The following is a 26198-nucleotide window of genomic DNA, read 5'->3' as shown; positions in this document are numbered from 1 at the left end:
TAAATAACTGTTATCTATTCGATAATAATGAAATACTATGTTATATTTTACGGCCTACAACGGCTACAAGTATTATTATAGGTATAAATATTAAATTTGTTAATATTTAGGACATATTATAGTATTAATCTGTTGTAACGTAAAAATATGATACTACAATTTTTCAAGAGCAGAACGTATAGGTAATATCCTAACCTACGATTGATTTATTGTTATATTATCGTTATATTATTAACTTTATTTTACTATTTTCGTTCACTTCTCTACTACCATTGACGATAAGGTTCTTAACTATCTCCAATTTCGTACTTATAGGTAGTGGATACTTATTTATTACACACCGCTGTGCATACCCGTCTAAATATTTATTAATATTATAATATGTGTAATATAATATTATCTATTTATAATATATTTTATATTTCCATGACCCTTCCGCCTAATGTATAATATGCGATATTTACACGATGCTAAAGCCAGATAATAGATTAAATCTATTAAATCTATTCAGTGTTTGACCATTGTCTTTATAGTACTAATTATTAATACAGGGTAATTTTTAATTTTTATACGAGTACGAGTTACACTATAGGTTTTAGTGCTTATGAATTGGTAGGGATTTTCATTTAAATATAATATACAGGTATGTTTTTCTAAAACCTCGCGATTATTAATATTTGTTAGAAGTATAAAATAATAATAAAACATCTATTAATTTAATTTATTGTTCATTAAGCTACCATTTTTTTTACATTTCAAGTATTTTTTTTAACCTTTTGTACTGAATTTAGGCTTATTGATCATAGAAACATTGTTTCCTAAAATGTTATTTGTATGAACCTTGTGATTTATGCGTTGTAATTCATTTCATATTATTTTTTTTATATTCACATTATATAACGGCAGTCTGTAGTAGAAACGTTAAAGTATATTTAGACTTAATATCTCTGTTGCTCGTGACCTTTTTTTGATTCTCTATACTATACTTTGACGTTACGTCAGCTGTTAATTGAATTTCATCGGGCCCGTCACTTTTGCAGGCTATAATTGAGTGCCAAATTAAACTGAATTTTTTTTGATTATCGATTATTGGTTTATATAAAAACACAGTTATATAATTTGAAATTATGTATTTCGATTTCTATAGTAATTTTATATTAAATGAATGATTAATTAAATTTTTTCATTTAATTGGGCTAATTTTAATTTATTGATTAGTATACATTTTAGTTGTTAATAGTTTTGTAGAAGACTATACAATTGTTATATTCAAATGATCGTTTACAGTTTATTATTGAATGAAAAAAATTAGTTCTGGATAGAAAATTGATCATTTTCGTTGTGGCTTTAGTCATATTTTTCCAACTTATTTATACAACTTATTAGTATTTAAAAAGTATAATAATACATCAGTATATTAGATGGTAAAAATACATCTCCCTTTCTTAAGTTAAAGAATTATTATAAGAAGGATTATTTAACTACCTACTTGAAGACTATTGGTGAAATAACCCTTTATTTTGCATTTATAAATATAGAAAAACAAATATGTTATTTTAAACTTAAAAGTATAAAGCGTATAAAAAATAATTATAAACTAGTCTATTAACTATTCGAATTATGAAACAGATGTCAGCATTTATTACATAGCTACTTACATCATACAACGTTTTTCATCATGTTAACATTTTTTAAATGTTCATAATTATACTTAATATATTATATAGTATATACCTTATTTAAAATGACGTTTAAATTACTTAAGATATTGAAAGTTATATTCTTACTGAATATTTCATGTACTCTATACATGGAGTGTTTTAACGTCAAAAGATGTCGATTTTGTACTTAAGTAATCTATAGTGTTAAACATAGACGCCCGTTAGGGAGTAAAACAAGATATTTACCCTTCCCGTAGACTTAAAATATAATTTTTAATTTGCTTTTTGTCTTTATTTTAGTAAAGAATAAACTTTTATGTTAATGCACTTTTTGGTGTCGTTTTGGTGTCTCTCCCTGATAAATATTCTACAGGCATTTAAAGTTTTAACACATCATTAATCGTTGATGATGTAATATTCATCAGTTATTACGTGCACGTAAATGAGTAAATGACTGGTGAAAAGATATATTTTTTAAAGTTTTCTTAGATTTTTTACTGATTTTGTTATTTAAAATTTTAAGCTCGCATATTTCAATATTGAGGTATTTCCATACATTTTTATAGATTTTTTATAATCATTATAAAAAATATTAAAAGTAATGTTTGTTTTAAATGATTAGTAAAGACTAGTGATGGACAGCATATTATGTAGACTCAACTCAAAATCTTATTGATCGTATAAAATATTATTTTGTAATATAGATTATTAAAGACTAAAGTTATATTTTAATACATGATTATAGATTTATTCTATAGCAACTATAAATTTCAATATAAACAATTAGAATACATATTATATATATTATATAATACAGAATTTTCTGTTTTATTGCATTTATGAGCACGTAACTTATTAGTCCTCCAAATTAATTCTTAGTAGTTAATTTATATTTTTGATTCCATTCGATATGCATCGCAATTATTTATACACACACGAATACACGATTATTTGAATTAGTTACTTTGTGCGCTCTTGCAACTGTAGAATTTTTTGAATATTATATTGGTTATGTAAGATATAATACCATGTAAAACTATATTTACTTTAGATCTATTATACATCGTACTACGTGTAATCTAAATTGAAGTATTGTGTCTAGCGTCCAGCGTATTATGTGTTTTGAGATAATTTCAGACATTTTGTGTTATGGAAAACTTTGTTTTTAAACTTCTTCTCCAATTTATTTGAAGATTTTTTTACTACGTCATACATATATTATATTTTTTATAATGATTTACTGAAATTACCCATTTTTAACCAAACACTAAGCAAACAATTTTTGTTTGTTTATGCTCTAAGCGCACGTGATACAATATTCTCTGATTTACCATATTAGGACAAATGGAACAACACCAGCCTAGTTTTCCAATTTCGAGTCTCTTAGCCGATAATTTTTGTTTTATATAATGCGTGAGTGTTTATAATGAGACGAGTGTATATATCATATAGAATGGTGTATTATGTTATTTAACTTAACGGTATAATATGATTATGTGAATGTTTTATGTAAATACCCCGGTGCCCGACACTTAATGTATACACATGTTGGCGATTAACGGCTAACGATTGATCATGATGGAGTGCAGTCCGTCGTCCGCATACTAGTGCGGTAGAGATCAAACTTTATACCTTCTACATCCGCCATCCGGCGCATGTATAGGTAATATTATTATATATGCATTATTGTTTATTGATTTATAATGATATATTTAATAAAAACGAACCGCACTTATGATTTAAAAACTGTAATATTAAAACGTAAATGGGTGCGTATAAGTACGCCTCTTGATCTGTCGGTATTATAAACACGTTTTTTTTTTCGGAAAACCGCGCACAATTTATTTTTACTGCGCGTTGCATACCTATATAATACTTACTATACCAGTTATTGCACATGCAAAAACACTTTCGATGACGCGCACGCAATAAGTACTTAACAGTGTAGCAATATTGAAGTATAGTTGTAGGTACATAGGATATTGGACGTTTTGTTATTTCTTCTCTTTCAGAAATTTTAATGCCGCCGGCCGTGGGCCGTGTCCTCCCGAAGTCTTATTCGTATTCGATGCAAATAGACATAAATATTGTAATATAATATGCACATTTTTTACAATTTAACATCATAAACACTTAGTATATTACGCGCACGCCGTATAATATATATATATAGGTATATATAATAATAATTAATATCGGTCGATCGTATATATTATAATATTATCGTGTATTATTGTATTTATTATATATAGGTAATAGTTTGCGTATATACACTATCTATATACGTATAATATAATAATAACAATATTATGGCGGCGGATATATAGACATTTGTTATAAAGACACTCTCGGCGAATGACGTCAATGGTGACCTTAAATGACATATGCGGTCGACATAGGAGTCTCCTTCTCCATCCGTCTGTCCTGTGGTGGTCGTCGTCGTCGTCGCGGTGTGTATAATATAATACCGGCCGAGGGGCATACTTTCGCGTTTGCGTGTGTGCGGGTATACTTATGTGTGTGTGTGTGAGTGCAAATGTGTTACGACGTTTATGCCATCGCTACCTATATCACGCACGTGCTTGTGAGTGTGTGATATTCGTACTTTGTTGTTTCATAATAGATATATATACATATTATATGATATTATATAGGTACCTACAATATTATAATATTATTGCTTGTAATCCTGTACCTATGTGCTCAACGATTTCGTTTTGTATGACGGCGGTGGTATTACTTAAAATACATAAGACGATTTACTGAATACTGATATATCGAGCATGCTTATACGCCGTTCTTTTTATTCTTCAACAATACAATCATTCGAAATCTGATTCTTGATATTTTTAAATAATATACTTGAAGACTATATTTTCAAGTTCTTGAGATTTTCTATAATATACTACCCGGAGTGTGCTGTATTCTGTGAAGATGCAAACATCGTTTTTTTTTTAAAAATCAGAATCCCCTTTGTCGTATTGTAAATTATTTAGCTGAAATGGGGGTAAGCATACTTTGGTAAATTGCATTGTGTAATATATTATTATTATATTATGATATGAGATTATGGTATTTTTTTTTTATTCTAAACTAATTTATTGATAGATTCTATCTATAGTCGTGCGTATTACGGATTTCTTACACGTGCCGATTTCATTTTCACTTTGGTACTCGGTACTTTAAGATTTTGTCCAACTATTCTTATAGTAATATATTTCTTCAATATAACTTAGTGTTAATCTCCGCATATCATTGAGTTATTAGAATAGTTTACGATAAAATTATTATTTTGTTTCCGCTCATGATGGTTTTTCAGTGAACCACACATATTGTTATAATATAGATATTAAATATATACTCTTCCATTCTTCCCAGTCGACAACACTATTTTTTAAAACTGGATTTCAGATTATTACCCGTGCGTTTTCACATGTATAATACATATCTATATTTTATAACACTGTATCCCAACTTGGGGGGGGGGGCGTTTAAACATTGATGGGAAGGCGTAAGCAGTCATTACGAAGTAAATTTTATTAGTTAAATTATAAATTGGACCTTTTCCGGTTGTTCAATATCACGTCTTTTTTCTTCTTTTTTTTTTTTTGGAAAATATTTAAAAAACAATAATTAATAAAATGAAAAATTAATAACTACTGGTTATCGATTACTTATCGATAAAGATTGGATATATTAAGCAATTGCACACTCATAATCTTCTCTGGGATACTTAATCATTATATTATATTAATATATTATATTTTTTACTATTATTTATATTTTGTACTAATTTATTACTATAATTATTTGAATTAATTATTATTCCATCATATTATTTATTATTATTCATATTTTATAATTATTATCATCAATAAAAAAGTAGTAATTTCAAATATTGGATAGTTTATTTGTTAGATACTTAAAAAAAAGGTGATAATTTTTTTCAATTCATAGTATAGGGTGCGAGAAATATGAAAACCTTCTAAGGGAGCGTAGGATAGAAGAGGTTGGGAATAACTGCTTTATAACGTCCCAAAGTCTACCTAAGTTTAAGTAATTATAATTTTGATAACCTTATACTTGAGCTTATATATCTCGTGAATTTGGGTTTTCGGTCGAATTTCAACATACCACGATTACTGCAATTAATTGTTATTAATTTAATATTTTTCTGATTTACTTTATTTTAATACGTAATATATGGTATATTTTAACATGTATTCGTTTTACGTCATAGTAATACTATTATTTAATGATAATGACGATAAGTAGTTATTTCCAAGTACATATAGTCAACAGTCAACAATAATTATTAATTATTAATATTTAAATTTCATTATAATTAATTTTAAATATAACAACGAAGTATAATATAGTCTATATTGTGTTTGGTGTTCAACGAAAATAAAAACGTATGATAGATAAATATACTTGTAAACACATTTAAATAAGCAAAACAAACATACAAATAATTATGTTTTGATTTCAGCACAATGGTTACAATTTGTAACTTACAAATATTAAAAAATAAAAATTCTTATTAATGGCAATATTTTCTGTTTAGATCAATTTTACAATATTGATTATCTATATTCTATACTCTATAATATTTATTGTATTTTGTTATGTATACTGTGCAGTTTTATACTTTAAAACTGAAGTGCAGTAAATAACTGAACATTTTTAAAAGCTATAGATTACCTTCCAGATTATTGCTTTTAGCTTATACTATATCGTTTTTTTTTTATATTTTTTAATCAGTGGTTTCCATCCTCTTCTATTTTACGCCCCCTTTATTGTAGGTTGTAAAAAATCTCTCGCCTCCCTTCTATTATAATTTTTCATTTTTTCCCTACATTGTAAAACAAAAATAATTTGATAAATAAAATGTCATCTTCGTAATAACTATTCACTACTTGCGTCTCTCCTGCAATGTTTACATACGCCCCCCCCCCAAGGTTGGGTAACACTGTTTTAAATGAACTTAAACATAATTTAGATTTAAAAATTTGTACCCTCAAAAATAGTTTTTGATACAAAGAACTTATCAAAATATCACCCTATGAGTACACTAGTAATGTATACTATAGTTAAATAAGTAGTAGGTATAAACAGTAAACACTTTGTACTATATCCTTGAAAAAATGCAGTACCTTTATGCTTACATTCGAAACCCTTATAGCTTATAAAAATGCAGACTTGTCATATGTTATTGTTTACTATTTATTTTCTACGGTTAATTCAATTACGTAAACATAGATAAATTTTCATCTTCATACTTTAAAGTTATAAAATCCTTAGAATATCTTAACTTTTAAGTAGAATAAACTATTTTTGGTCTAGTCAATTTTCTAAATTGAAATTTTGTAATATATTGTCATTACCTAATCGGTAATAGGACAAACAAAAAAGGCCACGTATATCATTCATAACATAAAAATATGTTAGGAGTTGAAATAATAATTTAAGAAGTATACTGTATAATATGTATATTATTAATATATTATGTTAGTAACAAGCAAAGAAATTTAAAAATCAGAAAAACTATTTACTTTATTTTAGATAATGCACTTCACTTTAGGAGAGTAGTAATTTAAATGTGTGTAATTATTGTTATAAAATATAGTTCTGTACAATAATTGAAGAATAAAAAACTTAAATGTTACAAATTATGATATTGATAATATTGGATATTACTAGTATATTAATGTGTTAACAATAAATATATAATAATATGTAGGTTCAAAAATTAATTTATATTTTTATTATATATTTATAAATACGCCTGCTTAACTACCTGGGTTATTGGCGTTTCTGAAAAAATAACAAATTACATTTTATAGTATTTACAATAAATTACATTTACTGTTGTATAAAAAATTTAATATGGTACAATAAATTTTAAGTTTATGTAATTATATGTGATACATCTAACTATCTAAGTGTTCATGTTATATTTTCTGAAATAGGTTCGACTCTTTGAGGAGTTCCAGAAGCGATGATGTTTTTTCTGTGTTTGATGCTAGTATTTCACATAGATTGTAGGGGAGCATTCGTTTGTCTCTATAGTCTTTTGTCAGGAGGCATTCGGTTATCAGTTGTTTAACAGTAGTTATAGTGTTGCATGAGGTGCTTATATACGTTGTTGCTTTTTGTTCATTAGATGTTCGTCGTGTATAATGTATGACCAATTAATTTATATGTTTAATGATTATAGTATTCTATATACTATTGTCTATTTAAGATTTAACGTATTAACAATTATATAAGGATTTATGAACGTAATATTTTTCTATACTCAGAGGTGATGCTGTTTAAAATATTTAATTTTATTATTTTGTTTGTAGTCTTCTTAAAGTTATGTACTCGTATGTATATTGTATGTATTTATACATTATGTAGGTTACGTGTATATAATGATATTAAATGTCTTCGACTCGACTATCTACTTTGTAGTACGTACATTGAAATATGTTATTTAACCCTATCAACACTTATTTTGGAAAATTATATCTCTGTATTATTGTACCGCAGTTTTTCTAGTCAGTCGTAACTTGTAAGTCTGTATCAGTTTCCAATAAATTAAAATTCAAAATGTACCGATAAGAATGTTTCCATTAGATTGTGATGAAATAATATAGTTTTCCTACGTCACTATAAAGTTAATATTGTGAAATTAAAATAAAATGATTTTACTTAATCGAGCTTTCTATAGTTTAACCTTTTTTAAATTGTACAAAAAAATCTATTTATATGAACTAAAATAACATGGGCTTTTTTTAATAATATCTCTCATTAGTAAATAATCATATGTTTTTTTGTTCTTCTTATCTATTTTTATTCTTTTGATAATTGTATGTTAATAACCATTCGATATACCATAGTAGCATTTTGAATAATATAACAATTATAATATTAATGTTTTAAATGATGTTATAAGTTACGTACATAATATTATTTGTTGATTTTTCAATGTAAACATAAGCTTAATTGTTCGATTTCGTGTGAAAAAATGATCGTTCTCAATTTTTTATCATTTAATAATTTTTTAAATAATAATAATTATAATTTATTTTTTTAAGAATAATAATAGCTGTTGCTAGTATAAAAAATATGATTATAAGCTACCTACGTAATAAAAAAAAATATTGCTTAGCAGTAAATACCCAAGGTGATATAAAAAATAATAAATTGTCTTATGAATGGAAAAAATTATAACATTTTACAAGATAAACTGCTAGTAAGGTAAACAAATGAAAGAATTTTAATTTATGAAGAAAACTGTTTAAAGAGCTTTATATACATACATATACTATGTACATATATATAATATAAAAACAATAACAATATATATAATATATAGATATATTATATAACAACATTAAATTTTAAAAGATATCCTCCTTTTAATTTCCTTGTTTTTCTATCGAGGTTTTTAGATCAGTAAGTTAAATCGCGTACCTATACATGACGTATAAAGCCGTAGGTACGACACATAAAAATTAAGTATAATATGAAACTAGGCATGCCATTGGCTGAACAGGAAAATTACGTGCAAACGCGGAAACTACCGTTCGTATGTATATACATAATACCTACACAATAAATAAATTAATAATAGTACGCGAGATCTCGTTGTGTGACCAACAAGCAAGATTTGTTAAAAAAAAAAAAAAAATTATGATAATAGTTATAACAAACACATTCAAACGAATGGATAGCATGTTAGTTTAACATTTTTCTTGCTTTGTTCCGCTAATATACGATAATGTGCGAAAAATCAAAAATTAGCGTTTTTGAATAGTCGGCTAGTCCGCTAAAAAGTTATGGGTGTTGTGAAAATAAAGAATAGATTTTTTCCTGAAGTAAAATCATTTTAGTAAAAATGAAGCAAAAAAAAAAAAAAAATTAAATATTATAATTTATAAGTATAAATTATACTCGTACAGTTATTTATACACATCTTTTTGTTTTTAAATATTAAATAGATTTCATGCAAATGTAGGTTATTTAAAATAATATAATGGTTTATGGTTATATTGTATAATAATATGAGTATGTATTTGCATAATGTATACAAATAGGCAATAGCGTTGTGTCTTAAAAAAGGTAAGAGGTAGATAAGTTACTAAGAAGAGCATAATATAATGAATTTATAGCTATAAAGTGTATAATGTATATGTATATATTATAAGAACACATCACATTTTTATAATTATTATTTATTATATATTATGCTACCTTACGATATAATTATGTATTTTTACTCGATATATATATACATATTATATGTGTTATTATATTATTAATAAATATATTATTTCGAATGAGTTACTATCTATATATCAATAATTATTTTTAGCTGTGTACGAGTTACACAATTACCTACCACGATTTCTTAAATATTCGTATTGTATACTTACGCGCATATACCATATTCGCATATCCATCCGCACGTCATATATTTTAAACTATTTGGTTAATGCTTATTAATCGGAGTTGCAATTTTTTTTTCCATTTGATATCAAATTTCAAAATATGTATTAAGTATAATTACTGTTTTAAAATACCGGTTAAACTTAAGTGATTATAACGTCAGGAATGAGTATACCTATATCAGTTCATATTATATATAGAGATAGATATTAAACACATACATTTAACAATTATCATTTTGCATAACCAGGTTTATATATATATATATGTTAATCATATTATTCATTTATTCGATCATATGACGTCTACGATCAAGTTATTTCTAGAGTTTATGGAACACCGATATATAGTCTGATGTCATATAATGTTGTTATTTTTAAGCAGTAGCTTAGAGACGTAAGGTTAGCTATAGCCTAATAGGATGACCTAAGATAGACGAAACCAGACGAAAAACTTTGGTTTTTAAGTAAACAATAGAATTAAGATTCAATATATTTTAATCATTTCATTTAAAAATAAATTTATTAGGTAGTAGACAGTATGAATAGTATGATTATAGGTTTATATTTATAACGGGTCTGGATAAAAAGTAATTTTTTTAGCTCGAAAACATTAATTAATAAATTAATCTGGGCTAATTGATTTGTGATGGTTTTGTCCGTTCAGACAAAAGTGTATGTATAACTATGTTCGAAAATTGATTAAGTGTTATGTTATTATATTATAGGATCATATATTATGTGCAATATGCAACTTATAGAAGCTGGTATAATAAGTGATATCGTATTATATTGAAATACATATACGTGGAATGTATGACATTTTAAAGCTTTGTCAATTCCTGTTCTATACAACGAGTATTTAGTATTTGTTTTTTGTAAAATTATCAACAAGTGTCCAAAATAATTAGTTACGGAAATCACCTATCATTCAAAATGTTTGACTTAGTTCATTAAAAATGCTAATTATTTCTTGTTAATTCTTACAATATTATTATTTAGCCATTTAGACATACTTAAAAAATGTACTACATTTTTTCTTTCATAGGCTTTTAGTTTAAAAATTATTCATACGAACATAACTCAAAGTAATAACGTATTGGGTACTTAAGTCTCCTTGATATTTTAATTACAAGGACACTATTTTTCGTGGCAATATAGAAGTCTCAAGAAGTAAGTAATACAAATGCAATCATTTTTTAAATTAGAAATTTGACACGGATACTTAATGGATATATGTTTTTTTTTAAATTGTACAATAAATATTATGGAAAAATTGGCCAGCCCAACTTCGCTGAATACCTATTTAGTGATTCATCTTTTTTAAAATTTTATATTACAATAGAATAATAGGTACCTATAATTAAAATATATAGGTATAACGTTTTTTTTTTTTTATCGAATTTTAAAAATAACTTATTTTAAGTTTATTTTTTATTCTCGCCGTCGAATATAATTATATAATAGGTACCTACACTTGGTACGGGATATATGACTTAATTGTGGTCACATTATAAAGTAAATTTTATTGAACTATTTTGAAAAATGTGTCGGTACGACCAATTTTAACACATTTTTTTAAAGAAATGCAGTTGAACACGTGAATTGGATTTCTTATCGGTGCCACTTTTGATTGTTGCATGATTATACATTTTCAGTTCTCTTTATATAATTTAGCGTGGGAAATAAAAGTGTCTCCGAGGATAAATATACAGCCATAAATTATTTATGAAACCATAATAATTATATTTTTATTTAAGATTATGAGCATTATTATTTTACTAACACAAATGTTACTTAACAAATAATACAGTATCCAGTTATGGTATATAAGTATACAATTTTATCTGTGTTCAAAAATGAATTTTTATACAATTAAACACTTTAAAAATCCCCGTTTCAGTCAATACTATTACGATTATACAATATTTCGTATTACTTATCTCAAGTAAAAATTCGTCAATATTTATAATATAATATTACGAGAATAATACGAGTATATCTTAAGATTAGGAATTATTGCGATGTTAAGTGTTATTATACTTCTCTGGCGTAACTGTTTCTAAAATGTGTAAGCATCTGCATTATAATTCATAATCCACTATCTATATCTTATTCAATTATGGAAACACAACAAAAATGTAGGACTTTTTGTATGTTTTTATTTGTATATTTTCTAACTTCCTAATTCGTATATGCTGAACGTTAACTATTGAATTTGTTGAACTCAATCTAAGACGAGAATTTCATCTTATCAAACCGATTACGCCAAATTAGACAACTTAAAATATTTCGTTTAAATTTAATTTATACATTGTACTTATAGGTATAAACCATATAAATTATCAAATACCGTACAGATAATATATTCATTTTGAAGATTTATTATTTGTTATATCTGATTTAAAATTCAATTCTTTGAATTGCATTAAATTTCATCAATATATCAGGTAATACATTTAAGTGTCCACATCATTTCAGAGCTTAATTTTTTTTTTTAAATATTGTTTTGAAATTACATACAATTTTATAAAATTAAGATTTTCAAAAAAGTTAAAGAGTTTCGAAATAATAAGTGTAGTACTGTAGTCACATTTAAATAGATCACCTTGTATACACATTATAATATTATATTACACTATACATTATATATAGGTATACTTAAAAAAATATATTACATACCTATTTATTTATTAATTATTATATGATATGGTCAAAATTATGGTTATTGTATGTTTTGAAGTATTTACTACTTAATGTAATGAAGTGAATAAATCAGAATACGTTTTAGTCATATTTTATATCAGTTGCAAGCATTTATTTTATTTCAGTAACTAATTTAGAGCGTTTGTTCGAAGACTAAAAAATTCTACAATATATTCATAACTTCATCTTATCTGACATTAAATTTATCTTTTCAGCAAAAATTGCATCATAATTATGACCCTAACTGTAGACATTCAAGACGTAACATATATACCTAACACTTTAAAATAAATGCCTTGCTTTCACACACTCTATATTATTCGATTATGCTTACATATATAATGGTTGATGGCTCTTTCTCGTTACACAACGCATCAACTATAATAAAGACTATATAATGATAATGATATATCTGCGATTATCATAATATTTAGGTATCTTTGAAGATTTTGTAATACTTTCAAATTTAATATCTAAATTATTTTTAATGATAGCAACGTAACAGAAGGCAAAAGTTTTGAAATATTACACTACGGTTGCGCCTTGGATATGTAAAATAAATTAACTGTACGTACGGTGTCCTCAGTAACAGTGCTTTTTTTCTAGGGTGGCAATATTTGTTTTTTCAATAGTCATTATGGGATTACCGTATTTAAATTTTATCGATACCCTTCCCCTTAATTTATTATTTATATATTTTCTTATTCTGTAAGTCTACAAAACATAAAAAATATAGATCACAGACTATATACTATATTATTAAAAAAAATGTTCTATGATATTTAATATTACCTTGATTATATACCTATCATGATTTGTGTTATTATAATAATAAATTTTAATTCGTATTATAAGCTCATATATAATAGGCATATTATAATATTATAGGTAAATATGTGAAATTATATAAGGGCGTCACTTGTCTCCTTTCTCACCTCTCCTCTCCCCGCCATGGTGCAGTAGCGCTGCACTTGCATGTAATAATTTAAAATAAGATTATGTTTTTACTAATCCAAAATTATAACCTAGTATCGGTGTGGTATAGGTATTAAAGTAAAGCCTACGTCCTTCTACAGGTACCGTATTACAACTTGTTCAAAGTTATCTCGTGACTGGTGTGGTCTTATTATAACACTACTTTATAATTTATAATATATATATAGGCCTAGGCCATTTCGTACGTCACACGTCTTGCACCACAGCGTTCACTTACCGCGTGCCATTAACTGTATAATATTAGTAGGTATAAAAATATATAAATACAGTTATAAGATCATCGACGGTTGAAAACCGATTAAAATTTTTATAAAACTCCCGAGTTATATTGGACTAAATATTATTATTGTACTACTTATAATTTGTTCTATACGCGTACCTACGCATTATGATATTATGGCAATATGGCACTTATTATTTTTGTCGCATTCCAACACATAATATACAACATCGTCTAGTCTGTAGTCACCATAAGTATTTAGTCTTGTTTACCAAACTTGCGTATATTACGAGAATGCATTAGTAAGAATTAATAAATAATAATATAGTCGTTAAAATGAATGAAAACTTTGATGTTATATTCGCATTACAGTCTATAAAATAATTGATAATCTGCAGGGTGAACGACGCGCAAACTCTTAGATTCAGCCCAACATGATAAAATATAATTAACAAAAAATTAACTGCCATAGTGGCATCGGCTATGTGCTTATATTTGCCCGAAGAAACGGGTTTTTGTATAGAAAATATACGATTGAAATTCGAAAGGTTTGACTCATCCCCATCCAACCTCGGACATGTGTATGTATTATGATAAATATTGTTATTTGTTTATTTGTTTTTCGTTAAATAAATATACATGCGTAGTAGACAAATCATCGATAATTAGAGGTATCAGAAAATGTACAAAGATATGCTTAAAATTCAAATAGTAGATTATATAATATTATTTTTTTTTACATTTTATGGTAGACGTTGGCTATTTTGATATATTTGCGTAATTTGTTCATCAATATCGCAGTAGGGTTCGGTGCTAAAGATTATTTTAATGTGTACTATAATCGTTGTTATTTTTATATTTACCTAATTTAAAACTGTGTCATATTGTACCATAATATATAAGTCAATTTCTATAATGTATAGAGTCTAATGACAATTCAGTGGCTTTTTTGTATAGTGCGAGATATCTACGGTGTTATCTATATTATAGTGTCTAGACGCTACAAGACAAAGAAATAAATTAGGTAAAATAAAAATGATTTTGAAATTTTTATTATTATACCTATATAAGAATTAAAAAATGATTAATTAAACCATTTATTTTTTACTTTATTCGTCAAAACAAACATTTGAATATAAATTTAAATTGTTGATGATAGAATTATAATTTTTTCATTATCTAAACGTAATATTAAATGCATAAATTATTTTATAGTATAGTAATTAGTATTATAGGTACGATCCACGTACCCCAGCATCGTGAATTTCAATTCAAAAACTACATATATATTTTGTCCATTGTTTTATACTAGGGGTAGGTTATACATTTGCTCCTTTTCTAATTTCTCTCAAAATTGAAGACACGTAACATTATAGTATACCACATATAGGTTTAGTAAACAATTTTGTTATAATAGTAAGTATATATAATAAGATATACTTGTATTACTTAGCAATATTTACTTGTTTTTTGATTTGATTTAAATCAGATTAACAAATAGACTTAACATTATTAACGGCATCTACTAAATTAAGTACAATACAGGTGTATAAAAACAATAAAGTAAGCTTTTAAGAAGGAATTGTAATTAGTAATAGAGAAATTAGAAAAGGAGCAAATTTATAACATACCCCTAGTATAAAACAATGAACAAAATATGCATGTAGTTTTTGAATTGAAATTTGCGATGTAGGGGTACGTGTATCGTACCTATAATACTAAGTATTATTAGTGGCGTATCCAGGGGGGTTTCTCCGAAATGTCTTCAAAAAAAAAATACTTATAGTTTGAAAAAATTCAAAAGAATAAAGTGCTAACAAAATTTTTTTTTAATAGCTCCCCTCCCCTGAAAAAACTGGATAGGCTACTACTTATTACTTATATGTAGACTTGATGGAGTCAATATAGTTATGTAGTGTATTTAATAATTTATAATATACCTGTATTTTATGGATTAAAACTGTATACATAAATTATTTAATTACTTATTTTTGTAAGTAGCAATTAGCAAATATTGTAGTTAAAATTCTGTAATCTTGGTCCTTGAAAATATGTTTTAGTTTCCGTTTCAAAAACAATACGAGTTAAAGTTAGAATAATAAAAAAAATTAAATCATTTCATTAATTAGAAGATAAACACTAAAACACCTATTTCAGTGACGAATGTGTCTTGTAAGTATTTTAAATTATTCGGCTTATTTGAACGTGTTAAAAAAAAATGATATAAAACCCCGTCATTGGTCTCTCTAGGTGTTTACAGTAATTGTTTATAGATCATTATTTTTATTATAATGGGTATATAGTATATACTATATACATGTTATTACATTCTGTTCTAGGCCTTGTTCTAAAACAACTATTCGTAAATAGATAGTATCCGAATAAGTGTATAGTAAACAATTATAGCATTGTTGACTATGTTGTGAATTTGTGATCCCGTATAACATACGCATTGCAGTCTCCATATATACAGTAGGCCCCCTCCCGCCAGTTCAGACATACCTCCCAGAAGTGTTATACGAACACATTTTTTACCTATTTATTACTACGTGTACTACCTGACTGATCGGGTTAAAATTAATCTATTTCTCTATATTTTTTTGTTAGCTGAAATATATAATACAAACATTGCATTTATTATTATCCACTTATTAAATATAAACAATGTTCAGTGAACATATTTTTTATGTAAAAACTGGAGACGGATTCGTAGAATGAATGTAATATTCATATAAGATTGCCATTCGCCTTTAGATGTTTACAATAAAAATATATCCAAAATTAAAAAAGTAAGTCATTGCTTAATTTTGTTCATAAGTATTTGATTTTAAGTTTTGTTTTTTAAAAATGTATTTGTTAAAGTTATTGTATACAAAATTTCTACTAATTAAAATATTTACCTTCACCTCCCCCTCGTCGGTATACCACTGTCTGTAATTAATGGTAACCATTAGAATGAACAAAAAACAAATAAAAAATATTCGATTTTTGTGAGTCAAAATTAAGTTAATGTTGTGAAAGTTATAATCATATATTATCTTAACCTATAGGGGTTGATAAAAGTCATCAACACTCTTTGAGTATCAAGCCATCAAGGAATGTACTAACATAACTATTATTTAAAACGGTTAAGTCGTCTAGAAGTTATACGATTACAACAAATAGACCGAGGAATTATATATGTATTATAAAGATAAATTAAATTTATTGATCTTCCTCCCACTTGATTTTTGTAACACTAACATATTTTTTTGTATGAGAGTCTATCTGAAATTCGTAAGACACTTTTTTTGTTATTTATTTTGCATTAGTTGCATCATTCGTTACTATGACGAACCATCAACTATATCAATAACGTGTATAAATAATATACTGGTACATAATCCTAAACAAATTTTTTTTTTAATTCCTCGCCATTCCAAAGACATGTTCATGATTCAATATCTGTTCCAACAAAAAATAGGTTACATATGTTTCTGTGCACGTGATCCTTGTACGTGACTAGTATTTATAACAGTACAATGTACATGTCAAATGGTCCAGTTAATTGCAGATCGCGATCGGTGATACACTACTTGTATTGTGCATGCTATAGTGCAGCATGACCATTTACGCGAACCATTGACGTATATTCATCGATAATATTTTTGATGATAAGTTCTATTATGCGCTTTAAATGAGCGCACTTCGCGGTATTGTTTCAATAAAATATAATGTTCAATAATATTTTGTATTTTTTATTAGGTTATTGTCTGTCATTCAATCCGATGATCTCATCCGCAGATATAAATGAATGTGTGACGTGTATGCCGATCAGGCTTACTGTTTAAGCTATCGACTGTTTTTTGACACTACAGTGTTAAAAAAAGTGGTAGATAAAAAAGTTATTGTGGTAACGTAACTGCTATATATATTGGCGTAAAAAATCTTAATCCTGCCCTGGAAGTATAAGCGCGCAATAATACAACCACACGGCCTCTAACAATTACTCTTATAACTATATAAACATTAAACATATATATATATGTATATATACCTATATATACTTATAAAGTTATAACAAACAGTTAACGCTGATTTTTTTTAAGGAGGTACATAAAATTACCGTCTAATTTCCATTATAATACTAATATTGAATGGTAATTCTTCGATGATCTATTATACTATAATATACAGAGGAAAGTTGTACGGTCTGTACGTATTTTCCGTCGAATTAAATATGCAAAGCGAATTTGAGCATATAATATAGTCGTTAGGTGTTTTTCATCATTTGAATTAATAACATGGTCCGAATCGATTTTTATCTAAATTAAAAGCAATTATTAACCAACCAAGCAATACAAAACATATTTTATAGTATAATGTATGTATATGATAATTATACAAGTGTACTTAGCAAAAAACAATGTTATATAAAATACATAATAATAATAATATGCATGAAAAATATTGCCGGAACTAGTTATTGGCATTAAAATGTACTGTAAATTGACTATTCTTATTATTTTTTTTTAAATAAATTAAATAAAAATTTAAAAAAAAACAATTCAGGTATTTTTAAATTTTTAATTAATTTCAAATTATTACTTTTATTACTTAATATCATTCAAGTATGATAGAACTGTACGTATGTAGTATGTACAGTTTAGGTATAAATAATTGTAAACAGGTTTTAAATAATTTTTAGTTAACAATTCTTTAATACCTATTTATTTTTTATCGCCTATATAAACATTGATAAAACCAAACAATATTTATTAAGATTGAAAACTATTTGACTCTATATTATAAAAACTGAACGTATTTATAAAATATAATTATTATATATATATATATGTATATTGTATATATATATTTATTATAATAATTAATAATACGTGTTGTAGTAGTATTAAATAATTTTCAACATGTTTTAATGAATTAAAATGCGAGTTGTATAACTATACTATCCAAGGGCACCCTCCACCCGTAAAGTATAATTCTCAGGGTAGACAAATCTGGATTTAAAAAAATGTGTGTGTATAAAATTTAATTTTAAAGTGTGATATTTTGAATAAAAGTTCTTGACTTTTCTTTGACATTTAATGGTAATATGTCCGTAGATTTTTTTTAATCGGTTAAGTTTATTTATTTATTTTGTTATGCATATATTTCAATAAATTACCTTATTTTATGCTTATTTATATTTTTAAGTCCTGTATTAGTCTAATCGATTTTATTTTTTTCTCAGGAGATCGTGAGGCGCTACTTTACATATAATTAGATGTTATTTGTATAAGAAATCATCTATAGATAAATAGATTGGTATGCGCATGTATTGATATTTTAGTTTTCTCGTTTCACAAATTTAAAAAAAAAAATCATCATTCTTCTTTTCTCGTTATTTTGACACACAAAATCGCCGATTGTCGAACAGAATTAACCGTTTCGGTTATATTTTCGATTTCACAGTTCTTATTTTAGAGATTTTAATAATATGATGAATACAGAATTATTTTGCGAATTTTTTCTACAGCCAAATAATATAGAATAATAGTCTCTTGAATATGCAGTGACTTTAGATGCGTGTCATTAATCATTATCTACCAATCTATCATTGCAACTGCAAAATATATTGTAGCAGGTACTCTTGTATTCGAGTAATCAAACGTTTCTTCCAATTTTTCCAAATTCATCATTATAATTCGTGTATTATAGATTTATGATTTATGAGTATTATAATTATCCGTACTGTCACATGTGTTATATATTATATTATTACGAGCGCGCGTTGTAACTGTAGTTATATTTTCAGACCGACCACAATATGGATAACATCCATTGAATTCCCACAGACGATACACGATGGAAATTTCATGTTTTACTATCGGTTAATGCGCGTAGGTGTCGTGAGATCATTTTCATTAACAGAGGAGGGACTACGATAAACTCCTACACGGACCTATGTATTCATTATAATATGTACAGCCTGATTCACCAGACACCAACGTCACCAAGTATGCTCAACCCACCATTTTATCTTTTAATAATGTATCTAAATTGAATTTCTAAGTATTGGATAATTATTTAGCACATTTTAAATACTTAAACTTAAATCAAATTTAAAAACAGTAGTTTTTAAGTAACTAAATCGTATGTAAAGAAAAGAAAATATAGAATAGTTAAACCATTTAACAATGGTTTTTTTACAAAATATAATATTCATAAAATGTAATAATTTAAAAAATACTCATTCTAATTTCTATTTTTGTACAATACATAACCTTTTTAAAATTATTATTATTTCAAATCTGCTAAACAATTTGCAGTAAAAGAGGTTCGGTTCTCATTTACCATCTTCCAATATTCCTTTCAATTATATATTTTTAAAATTCTGATCTACGATGATTTGAAAACTATATTATTAATCTATTAACATATTATCATTTGTAAAAAGTAGGTAGGTACTATAGCAAAAGTATACTGATAAACATTGATTTTGAAATGTTAACAATTAATAAAATAATATAAGTAGGTAGGTACTTATCTAATAGACTAAATATTATATGTATATTGTATATTATTAAATATACTACTTTATGTTTATTTATTGCTAGATTATTATACTCAGTGCATACGTTATACATAGTTATTAACTGCTTAAAATATTTAACGGGTACGCTCTAATAACGTATTTTCAATAACTGAATAACTGAACATCAAAATTTTAAACAAACTGTACTATTTGAACAATAAACTCTATATACCTCACTAAGGTATGAATTTCTTCTTCGTCGTATGTACTACAAATGATCGTTTTAAGCAAACCGTAGTGTATATACGTCCTGTGATATTAATTACATTCAACCCATGATCATTATCGGAATTTTGTTTTAATATCGCTTTGACGATGTAGTGAACAGTGGTTGTAAAATTGATTGGCGTGCATTGCTTAAAATATATATATTAAATGTGTACAAATATTTTATACTTCGTTTTTGGATGTATGGTATACCTATTGATTATATCCTCGTGTATAATATATAAAAGTATAAGTATTTATATATATGGATAATGGATATGTACGATGTGCCGTCCCAATTTCGCGTGTTGTCTTATATAAATTATATATTACGTGCCATTATATGGGCGTGAGTTGATTTTTGAATATCGCACGACCAAAAACAATCCAAAATTATACACTTTACAGTCTACCCGGTGGTCGATATTATTATATATACAATATACATTATACATATAAGCTTGAACGTGTCTATTATATAGTATGTCCCTCCCAAGACGAAAAGCGTAGCCTATTGAATTTATTGATGCGACTGTTGTCACCTATTTATTATAATATATTATATACTTATAGCGAGTCGTAACGGTGTTCAAAATGCACAGTAAATGTTTATCCTAAAATCCGATACCGAATATTCAGCCAAGCGATGGTGAACAATATTCTTTTTGGCTTATCGACTATCACAATGCGGTGTATAATATAATTGGAATATTTAGTAAAAAAAATGTATGTCGTTTGTAGCGTCCGGTTTACCTCGTTTCACTTGTTGTGACCCGGAAGTCGCGTTTAGATAAATAAAAATTTAAAAATTAATATTGCGTTATGGGGCAGATGTTTCAAAACCAACAACAAATTTACATCACAGACGGTAGTTTATAGTTATACATTTATATTTTATACAAATCACAAGGTGATTATTTTTAAAGTCCAACACTTGCATTTTCTTGAAAATTATTATATTTTGGAAGTATTTAAATTTTAAATTTTTGAAAAAAATATATAGTTTCAATGTTTTTTTTTTTTTTTTTTTAATTGGCTATAATAATTTTTTATTTTATACTCCAAAACAGTATAATTTTAATTTTTCAAGTTTTTTGACCGATTTCCTTTAAATATTTTGATTATACCCCTAATTCATAACAAAAAATAATAAATAAAACATACTTCATTTTAAATTCAATATAAATTCGTATTATCGCTTTATTATAATATTCCATATAGAATTTTAAATCAAATTTCAAGCAAGTTATTTTTTGTTTGTAATAAAATGTTGAAGTTTTTCTAAGTTTGGAGGTTCAAAAACAGCGTACCTTCACAATTTACAAAATATCGATTAATACTCCACTGTCTTTATTAATTAAAGATTCTAAATATTAAAAATGTACGACTATTGATTAGAAATTATAAGGATAATAGTTAGTGAAATATGTTGTTTTGTATATTGACTTTTAATTTTGTAAAAAAAATATAGCTGAACATATAATTGACTTTCCAGAAAGCGAATATTTACTTTTAAATCTGAATCACATAGTTATATAGATTTATTATAAATTTTAATGTATGGTTTCTTTTCTATAAACTTACCATGACTATTTATTTGTAATAAATTGTTTTTGCTTATTACTTTTTTGTGTAAATCGCGCGCGTTTGACTTTATGGTGGAAAAACCTTTGAAAATTCAATGTATTAATCAACATACGATAATATTATGCATAATATCATGTCTTTAAAGTTTAAGCTAAATGCATTGTAATGTATTCAGACCCACAGAGTTAACCTATCTATATGTATATTAAATATTAATTACATTAATTATTATTCTTGCCAGGACCCAATAAAATTGAAAAAAAAATTAAAACGCACCAGTATTGTAGGTATAACATAGAGGTAAAAGGTGTTAAAAAATATATGTATAGTTAGCTAATCGTGCGTATTTAATTTATTGTTATCATATTAATGGTATATAATATTATAGCCGTATAATAATCGTATAATAATTCGTATATTCTAGCGACGTCGATGACGTCAATCACGACTTGTCGGTTGTTACTGCGTTGAATACAGTATCTACCTACCTGCTATGTATTACGAATATCTGTGTATAAATAATATAGTAATATAATAAATTATGTTAAACCAGTTTAAAGATATTTCATAAGTTTTATCGCATCGGTAAATACACAATATATTGTTATATAATATGTAATATTTTAAATATATATAATAATGATAATAATATATAATACGTGCATTGTGCGTGCTACTATGCTAAGTCCTTGCAGCGTAATATTCAGGATTTTTAATTATATTTCGCCGATACCAACATTTTACATAAAACATGGCTGTTTAATAATATTGTCGGTGGGCATCATATGCATGTACAACATCTTGCAGTATAGATTCCTACGCGTGTAACATTTTTGTAAATCACAATGATAATCGTTAAACATTGTTGATAGGCGTTAGGTAGTTATTTAATGGTCATGTCATTAAAACGATTCGTAACGGTTTTATTGGCTATTAAAAAATAAAAATACTAAAATTTTGAAACGGAGAGAGGTTGATGATCCGGAAAATAGTGCGTATATTAAAAATAAAAAATTTACTTAAATATTTGCTTGTTTGTATATTGTAACTTGTGATTTTGAAATTAAAAAAAAAAAATTAACATTATATTATCCATTTGTGTAACCCAACACTATCAGAACACGATTTTCTTGACGCACGCGTTAAATTTAAATGTATGAAATATTATTCCTGTATTATAATTACGTCAGATTAAAAATTAGATTTAGACGTTTTGTGCAATATGAATAAATTCTAAATTAAGAATATAATATTATGTTAATACCAATGTACATTATTATATTTTATTCCAAAGAAGTGCAGCACGTTATGCGTTTATTTAAAATTCAATAATGCTAGCTCAGCTTTAAAAAAATGTGCAAATGAAATAAAATCATTTATAAAGCATTAATATAGATATAGCATTGACGTAGTTTAGAAGGTAAAGTCTCGTTGAGCCCTTTTAAGTCATGTACGCATAAGATTTTTTTAATCAATTTAATATACATACAACATTGGCATATTTATAAATTTAGATCATTTGTATTTTTTATGATAGCTTTAGGTTTATTAGATATGTATTTGTGAAAAATGAGGAAAGTTATAAATTATAATTATAGAATTTGCACGTGAGCGGAAATTTAAATCACTGCATTTAATTCAAAGGGAAATGTTGTCAAGGCAACCACTATATAATAAGTCTTGAAAGGTAGCAAGTTGGAATACCAAGAGAGAGAAAACCTCGAGAAATTGATCTTCCTAGAACAGATGGGAAAGATATTTTCATTGACAGAGAGAAGATAATAAAAATTCATGAGTGACCGTTTATTAACGTGACTCTATTTAAAGATTTTGTAAATTAGGTATGTCCTAAGCACTTAAATAATTAAAAAATTTACAAGTCTATTCTTAAAATTCTTTAAGTTCAAAGAATTTTAGGTATTGAAGATTTTTCGTTCAGCAGGGTTAATATACGCTCACGTAACGGCTGCATTTCTTTAAAAATTACTTGTAAAGATGTTCCACTTTAGTTGAAAAAATATTAGTATACGAGGTTAGGTGTTCGGTAGGAGAAATAAATGTTATGTGCACGCGAGTTAGTAATCTGTGTTTCTCGGAAAAATCGTTAATTATTCCTTAGACGATTCTAGTATTTCTTTTATGTCAATTACCATATAATAATTTGCATCCTGCGTTCCTCGGGGATGGTTCAAATGGTATTACTTCAAATTGACAATGCCCCACTTGCATTTATCCCACATATGTAAGCGTTAAATACGCACTTAAATGTACCCACCTATTGGTGGGATAAATTACAAGTAATAAAATAAGTGCAAAATACCATCTTCTCCAATTGCAGACAATTAATGAAAAGAGCGTTCCCCAGAGATTCGTTTAAATAATGAAAGAAATTAAAAGACAATAAGTTATTTCAAACTGCGCAACAACAGTGATTTTAACGACTCAACGTGTCGACTTGCCACTCATTATTGAATAGGTACGTATTTTTATGATTCTCAGTTTTCGTACAATACTTTCTCGCGTCAATCAAGAGTAGTATGATTTATTAAAAAAATTGTTACTTTAGGGTGACTAATATTAATGTTTACAGCATCATACATTCTAAGAATTCGTACTGAACTAACCGTCCATTATAATAAAATAATATACGTTATATCTATGCTTAAATGATGTTACGAAGTCATGGTAAAAACCAACTACACTCATAAATATTTATAATATATATAATTTGGGTTAGGTCAAATTATTAAAATATTACTCGATATAGTTTACTTAGTTCCTTATTTTCATTATCAATACATACGATCATATAGGAGATAATCTACTTCTATTTTATTCTGTTCGGATTTATTTAAAATAATAACTATATATTCAGCATTTATTAATTTTTATAAGCCTACACAAATGGAATATTTAAATCGTACGATTTAAGTAAATAATGCAATCATACGTTTTTGTTATAATTTATAATTATAAGTTATTTACCTAATAATGCCTAATTGGTTATGATATTTATTATTTTTTTTTTTAAGAAAATTTACGTCTTACTATTGACAAAAATGTAGTTTCTTATTATGTATTGATTGATTACTAGTGTAATAGATCGGATTAGTTTGAAAACTAGCATTCCTAGGAATAAAATTATACCTTTGAGAACCACGCTGATAAATGATAAAATGTATTCGTTTTTTTTTGTTTACCCAACATAAAACCATTTATAATATAGGCATGTGATTATTAACAAGTACCATTTAAAATGAACCATTTTTTTTTAACTCAATACTATTTTATGTATTATAATTTACAATTATTCAAGTATCACCCTAAAGTCCTCTATATGTTTTTAAGTTTTTAAATTATTAGATAACAATTAATAGATATATACTCGTAATATTCTGCTGATAACGAAATATTTGAACAACACTCAATAAACTCAATACTATAGTAACAAACTTTCAAAAGAAATTTTTCTACGTAGGAATGTGGAAAATTAATCATTTATAATCTTTATTCATTTTATAAGTACTATATAAGTTACAATTCCATAATTGCTCATAGAAAAACATAATAAAGAGTAATTTATTTGAATTTGAATTTTTGGATTTTTGGAATTTTCAATTATTCTTTAAGATCGTATTTTCTAGTTCTTGAGATTTTTTGTACTGTTTAAAAATATGTATGGTGATACAAACTCTTACAGACCTCAAATTGAATTCTATTTCTTTATCCAAATTGTTAAATTGTACCTACATTAAAATCACTTTATCAATTGGTATAATAACTTGGTTTTACGAAAACTTTAGACTTAA

General features: G+C 26.1%; 1 protein-coding gene across 3 annotated transcripts in view; it reads left to right on the top strand.

Annotated features, from left to right (window-relative positions):
* The window catches only part of LOC114132011 (inositol-trisphosphate 3-kinase homolog), a 74318-nt gene that overhangs the window by 16564 nt on the left and 31556 nt on the right, over positions 1–26198 (top strand). The gene's annotated exons all lie outside the window — the stretch shown is intronic.

The sequence above is a fragment of the Aphis gossypii genome, chromosome 1 (genome assembly GCF_020184175.1).
Source record: "Aphis gossypii isolate Hap1 chromosome 1, ASM2018417v2, whole genome shotgun sequence".
In the NCBI taxonomy this organism is placed as follows: Eukaryota; Metazoa; Arthropoda; class Insecta; order Hemiptera; family Aphididae; genus Aphis; species Aphis gossypii.
Note: the sequence above shows the minus strand (reverse complement) of the source record. Positions and strands in the feature narration are given on the sequence as shown.